This window comes from Equus caballus, chromosome 2 (genome assembly GCF_041296265.1).
Source record: "Equus caballus isolate H_3958 breed thoroughbred chromosome 2, TB-T2T, whole genome shotgun sequence".
NCBI classification, from domain to species: Eukaryota; Metazoa; Chordata; class Mammalia; order Perissodactyla; family Equidae; genus Equus; species Equus caballus.
This window is the reverse complement of record NC_091685.1, coordinates 61,080,053-61,099,029: the sequence shown is the minus strand read 5'-3', so window position 1 is coordinate 61,099,029 and position 18,977 is coordinate 61,080,053. Positions and strand designations below refer to the sequence as shown.

The 18,977-nt window shown below is 43.5% G+C and overlaps 1 long non-coding RNA gene across 3 annotated transcripts in view; it reads right to left on the bottom strand.

Annotated features, from left to right (window-relative positions):
• The window catches only part of LOC138921668 (uncharacterized), a 32,508-nt gene extending 21,932 nt beyond the window's left edge, over nt 1-10,576 (bottom strand). The window contains exons 1-4 of one of the 3 annotated variants that reach the window (XR_011434442.1): nt 10,131-10,531; nt 9,381-9,665; nt 5,128-5,257; nt 3,588-4,330 (exon numbers count right to left, since the gene is read on the bottom strand). This is a non-coding gene — a long non-coding RNA (uncharacterized lncRNA). Of the gene's footprint in view, nt 1-3,587; nt 4,331-5,127; nt 5,258-8,835; nt 9,666-10,130 lie in introns of those variants that run through there. The other 2 variants (XR_011434443.1, XR_011434441.1) reach the window with 2 other exon arrangements.
• Nucleotides 10,577-18,977: the final 8,401 nt, after the last annotated feature.

Below are 18,977 nucleotides of genomic sequence, written 5' to 3'. Positions count from 1 at the left end.
CACAGCCTCCACAACAACCATGAGTTTATTGAGCAGAGGCACAGTGCCAAAATGGAGAAAAACAAGTAGGAAGATGACCCACGACTTAGTCTTGGAAAACTCATTGCTTAATGGGGAAGAGAGGTCTTCAATTAAATATACGTGAACCATACCATAGCCACCCAAATTGACGTCATTCCAGACCAATGTTGTGGCCCTGAGGAGAGGACGATTCTCTCGAATTAAGAAGATTGGTTGGTTTGAAGGATGAGAGGGTGGTTCAGGAAGAGAGGGAGCTCATCAGCATGGAGCTGATGGAACAGGACGGGCAAGGATTGGGAGGGCCAGCATGTTCAGGTTGCTGGATCTTGATGTGCATGGGGGTTTGTGTGGGTGGTAGGGCAGGGGAGTTAAGTTGGGGGCATATTATGGAGATGTTCAGGGCCACATCCAGGAGTCTGAACTTTCTTCATTAAGTATGAAAGTTTTTTGAAGAGGAAAGTGATGTGAACTAATCTGTTACAGAAAAATGAAAGTCAACAATATGCAGGAAAAATTAGACTGAGGAACACTTGGAAGCAGGGAAATTAATAGGGGACCACTGTGAAAGTCTGCATAAAAGGAACTGATGGCCTAGACTTGGGAGATGGGCACAGAAGCTGAATGGACAGGGATGGGTATCAGAGATGTTGTGGAGTTGGACTCAACCTGATTTGATCTAACAGGTTTGCTGAAGGAAGGAGAGAGAAAACTAGAGATTGATAGCACAGGGTGAGTGGTTAGGCCATCGATGGAAGTAGGGGAACAAAAGAAGAAGAGAATGTGATGGGCGAAGATTAGGAGTTCAGCTTTGGTACATGGAGTTTGAAACCAGGCGGGACATGCATATGGGATGTCTAAAAAGCAATTGAAGGATACAGTCTGGAGATTGGGAGAAAAACCAGAGCCACAGATATAGATTTAGGAGTCATTTCTAGAGGTTGTAGTTAAAGCTAAGGGAGATTGCTCGGATGAAGAAGAGGACCGAGTGGTAGATCAATGGGGAAGGCCTAAATTTAAGGAATTATTAGGGGGAAAAGCTAGGGAAGAAAACTGAGAAATAGAGAAGTATGTGAGGATGCAGGTACTATAGAAACCAAGGGAAAGAGTTTTAAGAAGAAAGGTGGTCAGTAGCTTGTACATTGCAGAAAATTTGAGAAAATATGAGTTGAATGTCATTAATTAATATGTTGAGTGTCATAATTAGGAAAGCTGTGAGATACTGCGTCTACTTGAATAGAACAGTGAAGTACGTTGGAAGCAAAGTTGCAAATGGGCTGAAGAGGGTAGGAGAGGTAACTTAAGTTAACACCCTCCCTTTCCCAAAGGCAATGGGAAGTGGAGTAGAGCTGAGGTTATCTAAACCATTTCTTTCATTTATTTATTTTTTGAGGAAGATTAGCCGTGAGCTAATATCTGCCACCAATTCTCCTCCTTTTGCTGAGGAAGCTTGGCCTTGAGCTAACATCTGTGCCCATCCTCCCCTATTTTGTATGGGGGATGCCTGCCACAGCATGGCTTGATAAGCAGTACGTAGGTCCGCACCTGGGATCCGAACTGGTGAACCCCGGGCCACCAAAGTATAGCACGGGAACTTAACCACTACACCACTGGGCCGGCCCCTATCTAAACCATTTCGGCCAGAAACTGGGCCAGGACAGAATTTATAGTTGGCGACATCTGAGGACTCGGCTACCAGGAACTGAGTCTGAGGTTCAGATCCCAAAGGGTATGGGCATGCTCCACTTTGAGTCAAACAATATTTCAAAGCATTTCTATGAGAGGACAACTAAGTCATAATCTAGCAAGCCAAGTACAAATGAGAGGAGAGTCTGAGGTAGCTGGTCTTCAGAGTCCAGCAGGTGGGCAGTGACCATCCTGCACCAAGAGGCCTACCATAAGAAAGAGGACCTACCTCCATGCTAGGTTTAATAGTGGGAACTCCAGGCTCTGGGAAAAAGAACCATCAAGAGTGAGACAGACAGCAGGGACAAAGCAGGAGCCCCCTTCGCAGGAACTGGGCCAGGGATGTGGGAAAAATGAAGTCAGTGGAGAAATCGACTGTGGGTCCAATTGGCATTAAAAGAGTCTTTAAGGGCATGAGAACACAAAAGAACACCTAGACCTAGGGAAAAGCTAGGGCCTGACGAAACAAAACCCCAGAGGAAGATTGACAGCCAAGCTAACGAACCTTAAACCTCAGGGCCTCTCACTTGCACTATTCCCTTCCACGACTCTATGGGGGGTCCTAGCCATGTGTTCACTTTAGTAAAATTCTCAGAATTAAGACATTTTAGCCATAGTTGATTAAGACTGCTGTCCATTCCTTTGGTCTTGCTCTCTGTCACATTTCCCCTCGTGTTGGTGGTACTGGAATGGTCATGGTCATTTTGGGATCCAGGTAAAAGGAAGTTGATTTGTGGATACATTTACTCTGAGTTTAAAGGGATATCTTCATGGGGTTCAGAGTCACTTCTATGTTTACTTAGGTTATCGCTGGGCAACCAGGTGTGGTGATATGAAGATGTGGGGTTAGAGGACTTATCATGATACAAATGTGCCACCACACCCAGCCCCAGAAGTGTGAGGAGAGTGGAGGAGAAAGAAGCCTTCAAATGTAGAGTCAAAATTAAGTTTGTAGAAAATTCTTGCAAATTCTACAGCTCATATGAAAGGAATTTGATAAAGGTTTTTTAAATTTAGTAACAGCTCTAGAAATTGGAATTATCAGTAATAAAAAAACAAATTTCAAAGAATCATGTTAGAAAAAAGGAGAGATTTATCTTTCTATTCTCTTTATAAATTATGTTATAAAATCATTGTGAGATAAAGTGATCAAAGACAATGTACTAAAAAATGCATGAAAAATGTATTAAAGAAGGATATTAGCAGCAACTTGATAAAAATACTGCATTACCCTTTCTGGATTTTTTGGTCAGCTTTTCTAGATGTATCAGCTTTGAAAATTGCTATTTCTTGTGATTTATTTTCTTATTTTGATTAAATATTCATTTTCATGTCTAATTTGAATTCCATAATTTTTCTCTGAAAGTAGGCCCCCTAAATTGTATAAGCTTGAGACTCCGTAAAACCTGGGTCTGCCCCTCTTACATCCTTAAATATTTATGGTGCCAGGAATATTATTGATTGTGAAAGGACCTTTTTATGTCTAAGCAAGGAAGAAAGTCTGGATATTGAAATATGTGTGCTCTATTCTACTGTAACCTTTTAACTCGACATTATAGAGAGATACAGATCTATGATTCATCCTGCATAGCAATGAAGCACGACTGAGAATGAATCCTAAACACTTTAACAGACAAATTTTTTGGAGCAGAAGTGCACTTTTGCTGAGTTGAGGAAAGATGGTATGTAACTATATAGTCCCTACTGAAAAAGATAGGAATTTTTGTCATCTAAGGGGAGCTAGTAGCTGGTGGCCATAATCATCACAGTTCCAGGTGACCTTCTTCCTTCTCATCAACGAGCCCCTTCTCCTCTCATTAACCAGCGTCCTCTAGGGTAAAAGGTGGATCCAGACAACGGAGCAGAAAGGATTACAGCATACATTCATTCATCAAACTTTTATCGACTATCTACTAAAGCTAGATATTCGGCTTGTGTCGGCAGCTTGGGTGTTCAAAAGTGATCACACATCTTCTATTTTTCTAGTTAATCATTCAAGATCTCATATGTCCAACTTAGCAGGAAGTACATCTTCTTGAGGCATCTCTGATTTACCCAAGAGCCGCACACGCTTGCCTAGTCCAAAATGCTAGGCTAGTTCTGGTTCTGCCGGGCAGGGAGAACAGCAGTGAATCACCGTGCTGCTGACATTGCTTCTTTCACACTCTCACTGTTGCTGTTAGAACTGGTCCCACTCACGCCTAGGATGCTCACTCCTTATGTTGAGGATGTCTTGCTTGCCTAGACCCCACATTAGTGGTAGTGGTGCCACAACTTCGGACTTCAGGCTTAGAGCTCTTTTAACTCACACTTACACGCTTCGGCGTTATTCCAAAGCATGATCCTGATGCCAAGGAGTTGGATCTGGAGATGTTTCATGGCATTAGGCTCCCTCCTGGGAACCGGCTCTCACCCAGGAACGGAGGTCCAGGCCACTAGTTCAGAATTCTTCTCCCTGTGGCAGTGCACCTCTGGGGATTTTCCTGCCAGCATTGACTTCATCAGAGAGTTTCTAATAATGTTGAACTTCAAAAAGAAAAGAATTGGGGTCTCAATCCATTTGCTTGCTCTTGAAAGAGCCTTTGGATGCTTTGCAGATTAGTTCATTTCATCTCCTCTTACCCCTCTGTAAACAAGAACAACCATCAGACAGCTCTGCAGCCTGAGGGACAGTCAGTGGAGCTGAGTCCATTAAGCCCACTGGTCGGCAGCCTATCATGCATATAAAAATGTGAGGCTCTGAATCCCCAGGCACCCCATTAGAACTGCTATAGCTCAGGCTCTAGTGTTAAGGATAAAGATGCTATCTGGCTTTCAAGGAGCATACAGCTTATAAATAAATAGTTTCAGTGAAGGGTTGTACATGAATGTGCAGCTTGCAAAGTGTACACAGGGTGCTGGGGAACCCGTAGGAGGAGTGTTTACATCAGCCAGGCACAGCAACAATCCGAGTGACAGACACAGTGCTGAGCCCAGAGCCGCCCTTCCCCCCCCAGGCTAGCTCGTTATCTTTGAGCAAATGGCACCTCTACTCATGTCCTGAAGGTTCCTTTGCAGACTCTCTGTGACAGTGGCAGAGGGGTCCCCCAGGGCTGGGATGAGGCTGAGGCAAATTTTAAGGAAACACCAAAAGCTTCAGTAATCAAGATTAACGTAAAAAAATAAATAAATAAATAAAGGCAAATTATGGCCCAGCAGCCACCTGGTTTTATAAATAAAGTTTTGAACCAATATCAGAATTAGGGTGAGGTGAGCGAGGTAGGACCAGGAAAGTACAGGTTTGGATCTTGTCTTTATTTAAAGTTGTGATAGTTTGTTCATCATGGATTTTTTGCATGAATTTTGACTTTCTAAAATATTATATTAGATGTTGTCTTGATTTCTGAGTTTTTATTGCCCCTGTAAATTGGGTGCCCAACTCACCTCACTTGCCTCACCCTGGTCCTGGCCCTGGGTCCACTCTCACAAGCCTTTCAGACACATTTGGTCACGTCTGAGTCATAAACGCAGCTGAGATGGCTGCTGTATGTATAGAATTCCGAGATGGCAAGTTCTAGAAATGAAAAGGGCAGGTGACTAGGAAAGAAAGTAATATGCAGTAACTACTTTAGATTTGGTGGTATCGGAGGACCTCTCTGGGAAGTGCCATTTGAAATAATCTCAAACTTGGAGAAAAGTTATAAGAATGGCACAAAACTCCAACACACCCTTTACCCAGATTCAATAACTTTTTTTAATTTTAAAAATGCTCCTTTTATTACTCGGTTTGTCGGCTTTGAGGAAAGTGCACAGACTTCCAGTTATTACAGATATAGCAATGAGTAAACTTATGCTCTTACCTACTTTCTCTCTTCCTTTCCCAATATTTGTTAATTACATTGTTTATGTATTGTCAATCACGTAATTTTTACATCCTTTTCAATTACCCTAACGTGCAGAATTATTTTAGTTTTAATCTGTAAATGTATTCAAAGCTTGCAGCCAACTTTTTTCCATAATTCCCCCAATGATCTCCTAGTTGGCTGACATTCGTCCTCTGGTAGTTTGCTCAAGGAAACGTTCACAGAATGGATATTCCCTGAATTCTTTTGTGTTCAAGACGGTCTGTAGTCTTCATAAGTGAAAGATAATTTGGCTGGATATAAAATCCCTGGGTAATACTTTTTTTCCTTGAAGATCTTTAAGTATTGCCCCACAATCTCCTGGCATTGAATGTTCCTGCAGAGAATTCTGAGGCCAGCCTGATTTCTCTCCTCTGTAAGTGACTTGATCATTTTGTTAGACAGAGTCAACAAATTTTTATTTATTTATTTATTTATTTATTTATTTTTAAGATTTTATTTTTCCTTTTTATCCCCAAAGCCCCTCGGTACATAGCTACGTATTTTCAGTTGTGGGTCCTTCTAGTTGTGTCATGTGGGATGCCGCCTCAGCATGGCTTGATGAGTGGTGCCATGTCCACACCCAGCATCTGAACCATGGAAACCCTGGGCCGCTGAAGCGGAGCATGCAAACCTAATCACTTGGCCACAGGGCTGGCCCCAGAGTCAACAACTTTTAACATTTTACCACATGTGTTTTATTTCTCTCTCTCTCTTTCTATTCTTCCCTCTGTACACACACATGCACACTCACATACACACACACACATTATTTTCAAAATACATTAAAAATGAAAGAGAGTAGTTACTACCAAATCTTAGAATCTGCCAGGAATAATCAACACGAGAGAAGAGATTGAAGACTAAGGAAAGAGAGGTGATAAACAATGGTTTGGGGGTCCCTGAACAAATGAGACAAGATGGGACTGAAGACTTACTTGGAGGAACTGAGTTCTGGGAGGAGAAAGGACTCTGCCTTGCAAGAGGAGTGAAAACAGATGGATGTAGTGGCAGATAGGTCTGTGGATTTTGTGGTGGGGAAAGTGAGGAAATTTTTGTCTGGTGCTTCTACGTTAAAAGTTAGGAGTAAGGCAAGGTTAATCCTATGGACTGAATGCCTGGGTCGTCTCACACCCCAAGCCCTAACCTCTAGTGTGATGCTATTAGGAGGTGGGGCCCTTGGGAGGCGATTAGGTCATGAGGCTGGAGCCCTCATGATGGGATTAGTGCTCTTATAAGAAGAGACAAAAGAGAGCTTGCTTCCTTTTTCTTTCTCCACCATGAGGACACAGCCAGAGGTGGCTGTCTACAAACCAGGAAGAGCCCTCTTACCAGACACAGAATCTGCCAGCACCTTGATCTTGGACTTCTCAGCCTCCAGAACTGTGAGAAATAAACATTTCTTATTTAAGTCACTCAGTCTACGGTATTTGTTATAGCAGTCCAAAGTAAGACAGCTATTAACTGAGGGTGAAGGGAGATATGAAGAAGATATGAAATAGTTTTTGTAGTGAGGAGGATAAAAATCACATTAGAAAAGCATCATAACCTTTGTTATGAGTGGGCTTTGTTAGTGGGCTATGTTAGGAGTGGGCTTTCAATGAGCATTTGAGGTTGGTGACCAAGAATTTAACGGGCCACCAATCTGCCAAAGTGTGATTTTTCCCCACCATGCCTGAGGCATCGGTGTAAGTTGAAACAAAGCAAATTTCTGGACTCATCCAGGGTTGGAATGTCACAGAAGAACGGTGCTGGGGAGGCGAGAGGATCTGAGAGAGAGTGAGTGCCATGCTGAACTGTGGCCTCTGAATGGGACATCCCCCTTACTGCCTGTATTTCTACTACTGGATAGCCTGATACTCTGAACCCTTGATCCGAGGCCATTTCACCAGAGCCTGGTGTGGGAATTCCCTTTGTAAATCTATGGTCTGGAGGAGGAGTACTTTGAGAGAAAAAGGCTTTCCTGACAATAGAAACATTTAGTGGGGATTTTTCTCCCTTTTGAGCTTTTCAAAGATGTTTATACTCATAGTTGGAATAAAAATAATATGATTCCATTTCTTATAAGCATATAATTGTTTATGTCTTTCTTAAAAGAGCTTGGAATATTTCCCAGAGATGATATTTTTCATCGTTACCTACCAATGAGTGAAAAATGTGAACTGGTAATTTTAAAGTGGAAAAATTGAGCATTGAGATAACTTTCCTGATATTACCAAGGAAAACAGTTATAGAGGTAGAACCCCCCCTCCCCCCCGGATATTCAGCTTTCTAGTTTCTATTTACCAGGTCATATTTCCACAGGGAAAAATTCAGAAGATTTGACTCAAACAGTTACTAAGCCCACATTCTAGTCCTAAGGATACACGTGGACCGTGTTCATCAAGGTTTGCAAAGCTTTCAGAGAGCTAGCAATGACTTTGGTGGGGGCGTGAAAGACAAGATAATTTTAGTTCACTTTTGGAAAGCTTCCCATCCCACCTTGTGAGAAGATGAATTCAGTGTTAGTTGGGTGTTTGCTTTGTGGAGTTTTTCTGTAACACCCTGTCGGCCCAATCTCTGCGCCTTGCCCATGCAATCACCCCTTTTTACCCACTGTCTTCTCTTTCCTCTCCATTATGCAGATTCGACCCAGCTCCTCCCCCAGGAGACCCTCTTCCAAAAAGCTTTTCCCTTAAACTTTGCCATAGCGGTCTCTCTCTATAAGTGTTATACTTCATTGCTCTCTATCCTTACTATTAAAGGGCAAACATCTGCCCTTTGGAGGTGGGGTCCATTCAGAGGGTTTCTAAGAAATGCCTAACAACCAGCTCTTATTTAAACAAAAAAACAATGGCCCCCTGGCCACCTGATTTGTAGAGTTTGCCAACTTCCATGGTGTAAATGCTGTCATCATGACCGATTACAAGTTACCAACGTAACAACACTGAACACCGAATTGGGAAGGAATGTGCATAATTGGCTCTAGTGAGCTGATGTGAGTTGGCTCCAGCATATCGATGGTGCCTTAGAGATACATTACATGCCTTTTCAGATTTTCTTGCCCTCCTTCATCTCTTGGACCCATAATTGCTTTCCCCATCTCAGCTGCTACCACTGACTCAATGTAGGTTGCATGGTTTTATCAACTGAGGTTGACAAGATGCCTACCCTGATCACCTTATTTAAAATTGATATTCATGGTCCACTCTGCATTCCTAATCCCCTTATACCATTCTAGCTTTCCCACAGCACTTAAAACTTTCTTATATAATTTACTCATTCATTAGATTTATTGTTTTTTGTCTATCTCACCTAAAAAGAATGCCCCCAGAAGGGCAGGTACTATTTTTTCTGAGTGTTTTGTTTAAGGGTGTACCCAAGATCTTTTGCACAGTGCTTTGTATAGAGGTGGTCCTTAAAGAAATATTTGTTAAATGAACGAGAGACTATGGATTCTACTCTCTCACTTCCCACCAAGCACCTGAGATTGTGCAAATAACTCAGACGAAACAAACTCTTGTTAATTGATTGACTTCTGAGAAGTTGGAGAGCGAGTCCTTGACAACTACAGTGGAAATGGACAGTTTTCATCAGACCTTGAAACTGCTGTCACTGAACGAGTGCACAGCTCTTCGGCAGGAGAAAGCCGGTGCCTTCTCGGTGTCAGAGAACTTGGCAAACAGTTCTTATTCACAGTGTGCTTAACGCATTATCTGAACCCCCTCAGGAATGGGAGAAAGAATTCATTAAGGTCTCATCAATTTAAATTTGTTTTCAGGAAGCAGAAATCAATCTGTCATCCTTAAAACTCACTTGGGCTTGCACAGCAAATGGTTCAATCCTGCAGAATCCACGAGCTGCTGAACTGATTAGATGTAGTCATTGGGAATGCTGCACTGAGTTCACACGCAGCCCCAGCAGAACGCCCAAGGACGTGCCTGGCTTGAAAGCAGGTGGGCTGTGTTTCCTCTAGATGAGAGGCATAGAAGATGGGGGATACCCCCCGAATGGATGAGAGACTTTTGTTCTCAGGTTTTTATATTTCTTCTGATGCAACATTTATTGAAGATCTCCTCTTTGCTTAGCAGCTTCACATTCCTGTGGGGGAAATCATTATGATCCCAGTTTTACAGATGAGGAAACTGAGACTCAAACTGAAGCTCTAAAGTGCCTGTATCTACATAATACCCACATCAAAAGCTAGAGGCTTGAAAGGCCAACCAGGGGGCCAGCCCATGGCTAAGTGGTTAAGTTTGAGGGCTCTGCTTCAGGGGCCCAGGGTTTCGCTGGTTCGGATCCCCGGAGCGGACATAGCGCCACTCGTCAGGCCACGTTGAGGTGGCGTCTCACATGCCACAACTAGAAGGACCTGCAACTAAAATACACAACTATGTACTGGGGGAATTTGGGGAGAAAAGCAGGGGAAAAAAACCAGATTGGCAACAGTTGTTAGCTCAGGTGACAGTCTTGGAAAAAAAAAAAAAAGACAACCATTTATTTACTTCTTAATTTGCTTATCAGCAATTCATGCTGGGCCCGGAAGAGTGGCTCTTCTGTTCTTACCTGGACTCCCTTAGCATCTTTGGTGAGCTGCAGGATATTCTGGCTGTCGGCTGGGTTAATGCCGCAACTAGGCTCTGTGTTTCTCATTGTCCAGCAGGCTTACACAGGCTTACTCACATGGCAGCAAGAGGATTCCAACAGAGTGGGTTTCTTGAAATCTAGGCTCAGAACTGGCACATGGTCACTCCCACTTCATTCTTTTCGTCAAATCAGGTCATTGGACCAGTCCAGACTCAAGAGGTGGGGAAACAGATTCCATTCCTTGCTGGGAATTGCTGCAAGTGTACATAATAGGGCAGTTCAATCCAGAAAGAAGTGAAGAATCACAGCGTCTGCCATAGTACTTTGCCAGCTGAAGACTTTTGTGCTTATCCTGTCTCACATTAGACCTGCCCTTTTCTGAGTTTCTAATGTGCTTGAGGTCTTTGACACCCTGCTTGGTTAGCTCCATTGTGAGTTAAGCAGCAATGGATGAATGAGTTGCTGACCACCGTGTCAGCTTTGGGCCATACTGAAAAAGCCTTCCTCTTGCTCTCTACTCCCATCTTCTCCCCAGTGGCCACCAGTTTGTTGCTTAGCCATCACATCACTATTTCTAAGAATAAAGGAGTTACAGGGAGTAGCTGTGCCCACAGAGAGCTAGTGATATGCTTATACCATTCTCAAGCTTCCCCCTTCTTGGCATGAGTGCTCTGTAGCTCTTAGTCAGCCTACAGTTTAAGTAGAATATTTCTATAGTATATGCAGATTATGTAGAGTTGGGATGGGTTTAGGACATAAAAGGGAAGGAGGAAAAAGCAATTCTGAATTGCTGGTGAGGAGAAACCTGAGAGAAAATGAACTAAATACTTTTTCTATTGTACAAAGCTTGGGATATGGAGTCTGAACTAGATTTGAATTCACAACTTACCTGCCCCATATTCTAGGGCAAGTTGTTTAACTTCTCTGAAAACTAGTTTCCCAGCCAAAAAAAAAAAAAAAAAGAGGAAAAGAATATGCATCTCTACAGTTATTGTAAAGAGTAAATGAAATAAAAATATGTAACTCTCCTGGCACATATTAAATGTTTAAAAACAAGTAGTTTCTTCTGTCTCAAGCTGTTGCATTTGCCTTAATGGGAATCCCCAAATCCCTAACTTCTTCATCTTAAATGGTCCATTGGTTGTTGGAGAATAACTTGACTCAGAGAAGGGAAAGGTCCTGTAGTGGTCTCTGAATGATAATGAGATAGTGTGTTTATAATTGGGAAGCAATATGCCACTCTAGGAATTCTATGTGCGACTCTCCCAGCATCTAAAGGGTGAGGGAAACTGAGGCCTCCAGTGAAGAAGTGATGAGGCAACACTATTCAAGGAGTTAGTGTCAGCTCTGACTATGTGTCATTGTTGACAAGTTCCACGCTCTTCCACGCTTTCCTTCTACAGTGGGTAACCCCTTGACCATGGGTGTTCTGAGGACTACTGTCAGCCAAATCTTGGTTGCCCCAAGCAGGAATAAGAAGAGGCAGAGGAGGGAAAAGAGAGACAGCCTGAGGCAAGAGAGAGAGCAAACCAAGAAACCCAAAAAGGAAAGAGTGGGAATTGGTTTACATAGCACCTTCATATACATTATTTGAGCTTCCTTGTCCACATTTTTTAGATGAGGAAACTGATAGTCAAAATGATTAAGTGGCTTTATCAAGATCATGCAGCTAGTAAATGGCAGACAGGACTCAAACTCAGCTCTCCCAATTCTTACCTGTACTCTCCAGGGCACTGCATGTCTGTTGTTAGGGAAAGGATGGAAATAGGCCACCCACATTGTGGGGAGTGTAGTCACAGGCCACACAAGATAAAGGATAGCTCTTCGTCTGTTACCCATATATGCATTCAACTATTATTTGGTGAAATTTATGGTCTAAAGTTGGAGAGAAAAATAGGAAATTATAACAGTACATAATTGTAATTTTGGAGTGTATACATGGTTCTAGGAGAGTAAATTGGGGCAAACACTTAATCTAGTTGGGGACAGTCAGATAAACCTGCTGGAGGAGGTGTCACCCAAGTTAAGAGCTAAAGGAAAAGCCCGAGATGGTGGCCAGGTGAGGAGGTTCCAGAGGAGTATGCAGGATACAGAGGCCAGAGGAGGCAGAGAAACTGAGAGTCATGTGAGGCTGGGAGTCAACTGGAAAGGCAAACACAGTTCACACTCTAAATGGCTTTGTAATCCAATTAAGAGTGTTGGACTTTAGCCTGAGGGCAAAGCAAAACCCTCCGGGAAATTACATGATTTGATGTGCATCTTGACTGATCACTCTGGCTGTGGTGTAAAGAATGGATTGGCCAGGGGCGGGTCCAGAGGCAGAGAGACCAGGAAGGACGCCTGATGGTAATCCAGGCAAGAGACACTGAGGGAAGGACCTAGGGATGGAAGAAGTGGACTGACTGGAGAGGCAGTAATGGGGCAGAACAGCTAGAACCTGGTGACTGCTTGGATATGGGGGAGATAGAGGCCCCACTTGCTAAGGGAGGAAATGTTGGAGGAGGCAGACTTTTTAGAGTGAGACAGAGAGGGCCAGGGAGATAAATTCAGGCTGGGACGTAATAATACCAGACAATACTTAGTCAATACCTACTGTGGGCTATGTGCTGCACATGTATGTGTCATTTAATCCTCATGATAATAACTCACATTTCTGAGCCCTAGTACCATATACCAGGCACCGTGCCAAGAACTTTACATGAATTGACTTATTCACATAGTTACCTTATCCATTGGGTTATTATTATGCCCCATTTCACAGATGAGGAGACTGAGGTTCAGAGAGATTAAGTGATTTGTCCAAGCCCCACAGCTAACAGGTGGCATAGTTAACCCTGGGACCAGTTTACTCTAGAGCCCTTACTTTCAATCACTTACCATTTTGCCTGGTGTTGAGTGTTCAGGGCTTATGTGATATCCAAGATGGTATGTTAAGGGGGCAGTTGGAGTCCTAAAACTGAAGCTCAGGAGAGAAATGGAGCTGAGAACATAGACTTGTGATTTATCAGCTTATATCAGATATATTAAAGTCCTGGAAGTGAATAAGCTGTGCAGTTAAGAAGAGAAGAGGGCTGTGGGCAAAACTCTGAGGAACTCCAGCATTCACAGGCCCAGCCGTGGGAAAGGAGCCTGCCTGCAGCCGTGATTGGAGAACGTGAAGACGCAGGAGGGGCGGCTTTTTAGGGGGTGTGGCCACAGGTGTCAATGCTTCGAGGACCCTGAGGAAGATGAGGAGGCAAGCAGATGGCGCCAGCACCACCGGATGTGACCTTAGCAAGAGCTGCCTAAGGGGAGCGCTGAGCATTCCAGCTGTGAAAGGTAGTAGGGAGTGGCAAGGGTGAGGGTAATCACTCTGTCACCCTTTCGACGATTTTAAGGACGAAGAGGAACAGCGTGCTAACCTGAGGAGGATGCGGCCTAGAAGGGGAGGCTCTTCCTGTAAGACGGAGGAGATTTGAGCGTGTGTAAATACTGGCAGAAGGAGTCAGGAGGGAGAAGCTGAGACACAGGGAAGGGAGAAAGAGCTGCTGTGAGGTTTCTGAGGCGCAGGTGGTTTCTGACCCAAAGTTCAAGTCCTGTTTTTCAAGATATATTCTTTCAGTGTCTACTCCACGGAGGGCTGGGTCTTCAATAAGGTACCTCTTCATCTCTCCCACCATGACTGATGGGGAAGAGCAAGAAGAGGGGCCGTGTGTGAAGGTTTTAGATGAGGAGGGGGGGCGGGCATCATGCAAGGTCTGGGAAGGGAGGAACCAGGAAGGAACATGATTCATGGTGTTGAAGGAGGTTTGAGGGGAATGGGTAAGGATGGAAATAGCCATTGCGGTGACCGGGAAACAGAAGGAACGCTTGCTGTGGGGAAGGCCCTCTGGCCGCGGGAGGCTGTGTCGCAGCACCAGTTTGCTGTACGTGTTGACCTTCAGCAGCGCTCAACAGTCTGGGCGATGGGCTCAGGTGGTCGGTTGGTTTGAACCAAAGCTGTTTTTTCCTCTTTAGGTCGGAGCAATAAAAGGATGACAAGACAAAGGAATGAGGATATCGACAAGAGGCTAGATGAATTGATGGACCAGATGGGTCCAGAATATAAGTGGAAGGAAGTGAAAATGGAATGAGGTTGACAGAGAGAAATTAGACATTTCAAGGGATTAAAAATCTCAGTGGGTCAAAGAACAGGTGTAGCGGGAATAACAAAGAAGGAGCACTGTGGTAGATTAAAATATGTCTACAAAATCTTTGGCACTTCCTTCAAAAGAGGGAGCCCAATTCCCCTCTCCTTGAGCATGGGCTGGACCTGATGCTTCCCTTCTAACATATAGAAAAAAGCAGGTGGTGCTAGGTTATAAAGGCACTGTGGCTTCCTGCCCTGCTCTCTCTTGGAGCGTTTGCTCTGGGGAACTTGGTTGCCATGTCTTGAGTTCACTCAAGAATCCCTATGGAGAGGGCCACGTGGTGAGGAATGGAGGCCCCTGCCAACAGCCCACATGAACTTGTCCTGCATTTACGTGAACTACGTAGGAAGGAAGTAGATGCCTCCAGCTCTGCAGGACATCTTGGCTGCAACCTCCTGAGAGACTTTGAGCCAGAACCACCTAGCTAAGCTGTTCTTGGATTCCTGACTCTCAGAAACTGTGTGAATTAATAAATTTTTGTTGTTTTAAGCTGCTAAACATTGGGGTAATTGGTTTGCTGCAATAGATGACGATATAGGCAGTGAAAAATAGGAGAATGAGAAAGGAGAGCAGAATGTTTGAGTTCCAGAATTCAGAGGTTGAACGGTTGTGGGTTCATGGCAATGGATGTTTGAAGTGGATTAAAAGTGATGGACACTGAAGGTGAGAATTTTAAGAAGCTGAGATATTAGCCAGGTTGTCTGAATATACAGTGAAGTTATTCAAATAAAGGCAGAACTCAGTTTAAAGAAGTAAACTGTGAGCCCCAGGCTAGGTCTTGAATGAGCAGGATAACTGGGAGGTGGGTGGATGACGTCAATGAGTGGGGGCAGATGGCACAAGGAGGAATCTTCACACAAAAGTAAGAAGATAGTGATTTGAAGGCATCACAAGCTAGTGGGGGAGGACCCCTGTCTTTCTCTAGATTCCAGGTCTTCATGGTGTGGCAAGATGAGCAGCTGCACTTAGGAGAGACTTGGAGATAACTAGATTTTACTTAAAGCCAAGAGCTGGAAATCCCCTCAAGCAAGAGGCTGAGAGTGTAAACGCAGGAAGGTATGTTAACTGTGGGGTGGGGATGCTGGAAGGTACAGTAAATGGTTTGAGAAGAAAGGTCTGTGTGTGTATGTAGGACTCGAGGAGGAAGTGTGGTGGTAAATTAAAGCTGAAGCACGCTGAAGAAGATTCAGGCAAGGTTAATTGACTGGCCTGTGAGTTCTCCAGGACCTCTCCAGTCCCTGTCACAAGCACTAATTCAATTTATCCCTAGTTCATGCTTATAATACGCACATTACCGGAGTCTCACAAACACAGAGGCCTCCATGTTAAACATGGCATCTGGGTCACACTCATTCAAGACACTGGGATTAGTTTCTCAGATGAGATTAAACTTGAAATTTATTTATTTTTCTCATATAAAATATTGTTCTTGCAAAAGTGCAATTTATTCTTCGTATTGTTTGAAAGAATATAGCTAGAAAACAGACTTCTAAAGGTAATTTTCCAATTCTATACAGGTAGATAATAAATATTTGTTGTTACATGGTTGGTGTCTTTTCTTTGGTGGTTGGAGAAGTTGTTCATTTTCTTTCTTTCTGTAAACACAAAACTTGAGAAAGTTTCAATGATATAAATGCTCTGCCACCGTGGCTGATTTGGAGCTCCCCAACTTGGATGGAGCTAGGCAAGTGGTGCATAATTGGCTGTAGGAGCCAGGGCGAGCAGCCTCCAGTACATTTTCTATTCCTGAGGGTATCCTGTAGAAAATCATTCAGTGTTTGGGGCTTATTCAGGTTTTGTAGAAAAAGTAAAGTTGCTTAAATATATAAATATATGCTTCTATAGCAGGAATATTCTTCTGAATTGGAGTTATAAAGACGATAGTTTGAAGTCCTGTAAAGGATGGAGATGGTTATATGCATATACAATATGTGAAAACTCATTTGAAGGATAAGAAAAACATAAACTTATACAAGTTTCCCTAGGTGTCAAATGAAGGTTCTGCAAATGAATAAAAGAAGATAAGAGATGAGGAGGGGGAGGTTACTTATTGTCCACTTAACATGTAGAAACAGCTAGAACTAAAGAGTCCATTGAGTGTTTTCTGAAAGCAGAACAAAGTAGCATTCTAGACGCTGTGACATCATTTTTTAAAAATAGCTGCTTTCACCAACAGATAACAGTTTATAATGAAAACGTTTTTTCATTTCTTTTGGGAAGAGGGAGGGGAAAGTTGGGGGAAAGGGTGACTAGTGACTAAGTGAGATAAATGGTCTAATTGTCCCCAGTCTCCATGTAAATAGAAATGTAACTGGCACCAAGATGCAAGGTCACGTGCACATTCTCTCATGAAAATATTAAGCAAATAGTCCATTCAATTGCTTAGTTTTGTGGCTAGTAAGTCATTAACATAATGAATTTTACTATTAGCCTACTTTTAACAGATAAGAAGCAATCAACAGTAACAAGACAAGAATCTCCATGGCTGCTTCCATGAGGAGTGATGAGAATGATAAAAGTGTGGGCCCCAGAGACGTAACTGGGGCCAGGGCTGCGATTTCGAGGATGCACAGATGGCTGGCACCCACCCGGGGCTGGCCTCAGCCTGGGCAGATGGCGACTCGGCTTTCTGAGTCCCTCGGTGCCCCACACGGTCTTCTGTCACTCAGCAAGTAAAATTTCATTGCTTTTGGAGTCATGGAGAAACCTTGTTGCCGGCGGTGTGCTGGGAAAGTTGGTTCGGGGAAGTTTCAGTGGTACAAATGCTCTGCGCCACGGCCGATTTCAAGCTCCCCAACTCAGATTTCGTTGAGAAGAGTCGGGCATAATGGGCTCTTGGGAGCCAGGGCGAGTGCACCACCGCTGCGGCGCCCACTCCACCCCAGACGACCCCTTCCCGCCAGATGCAGTTACTAGTCCACCATCAGTGCCTTATTTATAAGGTTTGGATCCCCTTCAAAATATGCCTCCCTGTGAAGACTGGGGGCTGTGTGGGAGTTCCTCCTCCTTCCTCTTTTTCTTCCTCTTCTCTTCTCTCTTTCAGAATTCGCCCATGACAACTCTATGCTGGACATTGTGCCAGACTCTGGGATACAAAGACTGGTTAGGATTCATCTCTGACAATAGGACCTATGGTCTAGCTGGTGGAGACCAGTGTAGGAAAGCAATCACTGTTTACGTATGCAGTGGTGGGAGACTGCGCAGGGCACAGTTCCTCTGGAGGAGAGCGCTTAATTCTGTGCTGCATGGGCGTGAGTAAGGAAAGATGTCAGGAAGGCGCTGGTACCTGAGTTGAATTATCAGAGCTGTTCATGGTTGAATTTGTGTTTAAGCTTGAATTCATGTCAAGTGAAGGCTGAACAGTGACAACAGAAACAACAGCAGCAGCCAGCTTTGCCTGAGCACATTCCCCGCGCTAGGCACCTTCTAAACCCATGTATCATCTCGTGTAATCCTGACAGCAACTTTATGAAGATGATATTCTTAGTACCCTTACTTTAGATGAGAAGATTGAGGCACAGGGAGGTTAAGTAACTTACCAAAGATCACAGAGCTGGTAAACTGTGGAGCCAAGATTCGAATTCAGGCTCTCTGACTCCAGAGCTATAATCTCAACCATTTATAATACATTGCCTCAAATAATGTCTCAGAGTATGGCATAACTGAAAGGTTCTCAGCAGGTCAAATAGGGAAAGTAGAGAGTGGCTCAAACCATCGCATGTGCCCTCCAAAAGCCCCGGGCCAGGGTCTCAGTCTCGTAGTGGCAGCACAATCAAATGTTCTGCGTGGAGCACATCACCGAGCATGGCAGCTTGGGAACAGTTCATTAGCTATAAGTGTATTAGTAAATGTGCCATGAAGAAATTTTCCGCAACCAATTCCAGTGATAATTGGATTAGATACTTATTTAGTGCAGATTTCAATAAAACTGCAATGTTAACTTCACATTCAAATGAACAAAACCGCTTTGCAGAGATCAAGTGTCACCACGTCAAATTGGCGTTGAGGACTGCCTGCCAGCAGAGTTTTGGTTAAACGTGGAGTTGGATGATCTTGAACTAGCAAACAAAGCTTTGAAATTAATAATCCATTTGTACAATGCATACTATGCGAATAGAGGTTCTCTGCCGCACTGTTATGAAGTCAAAATCTAGAACAGTTTAAATGAAGAGCAGGACCCGGGCCTACAGGGCCTTATTATTAAACACAATACGTGTGAGTTCATTTAGCAAAAATAATCTAGCATATTAAATTGACAGTGTTAATTTAAATATAATTGGTTTTATATTTTGGTTTGGACTTAATGTGTATGCTTGTCTTGGTTTTATAGCTGTGTAAGAGGTATAAGGAATTTATCTCCTTTAAGTTAATATTGCAAATTCCAACTTCCTTCTCACCCTTCATTTCAAAGTTTTTGATTTTTACAGTTTTTCCGATTCTTGAAAACTGGCATTTTGACACTTAGCGAAGAAGATTTGTGGACATCCAGAGCATGGTTCATTTGTCCTTTTTGAGTGCCTTCTCTGTCCCTAATGTTTATATATTACCCCCAAAGGCAGTGGTTTTCCACTTCGTGTCATGAGTGTGTAAATAAAGCCATTAGGAATGCATTTAGGCTGTAACCAGCAGACAATCCTGCTCCCGGCTACCGTTGAGT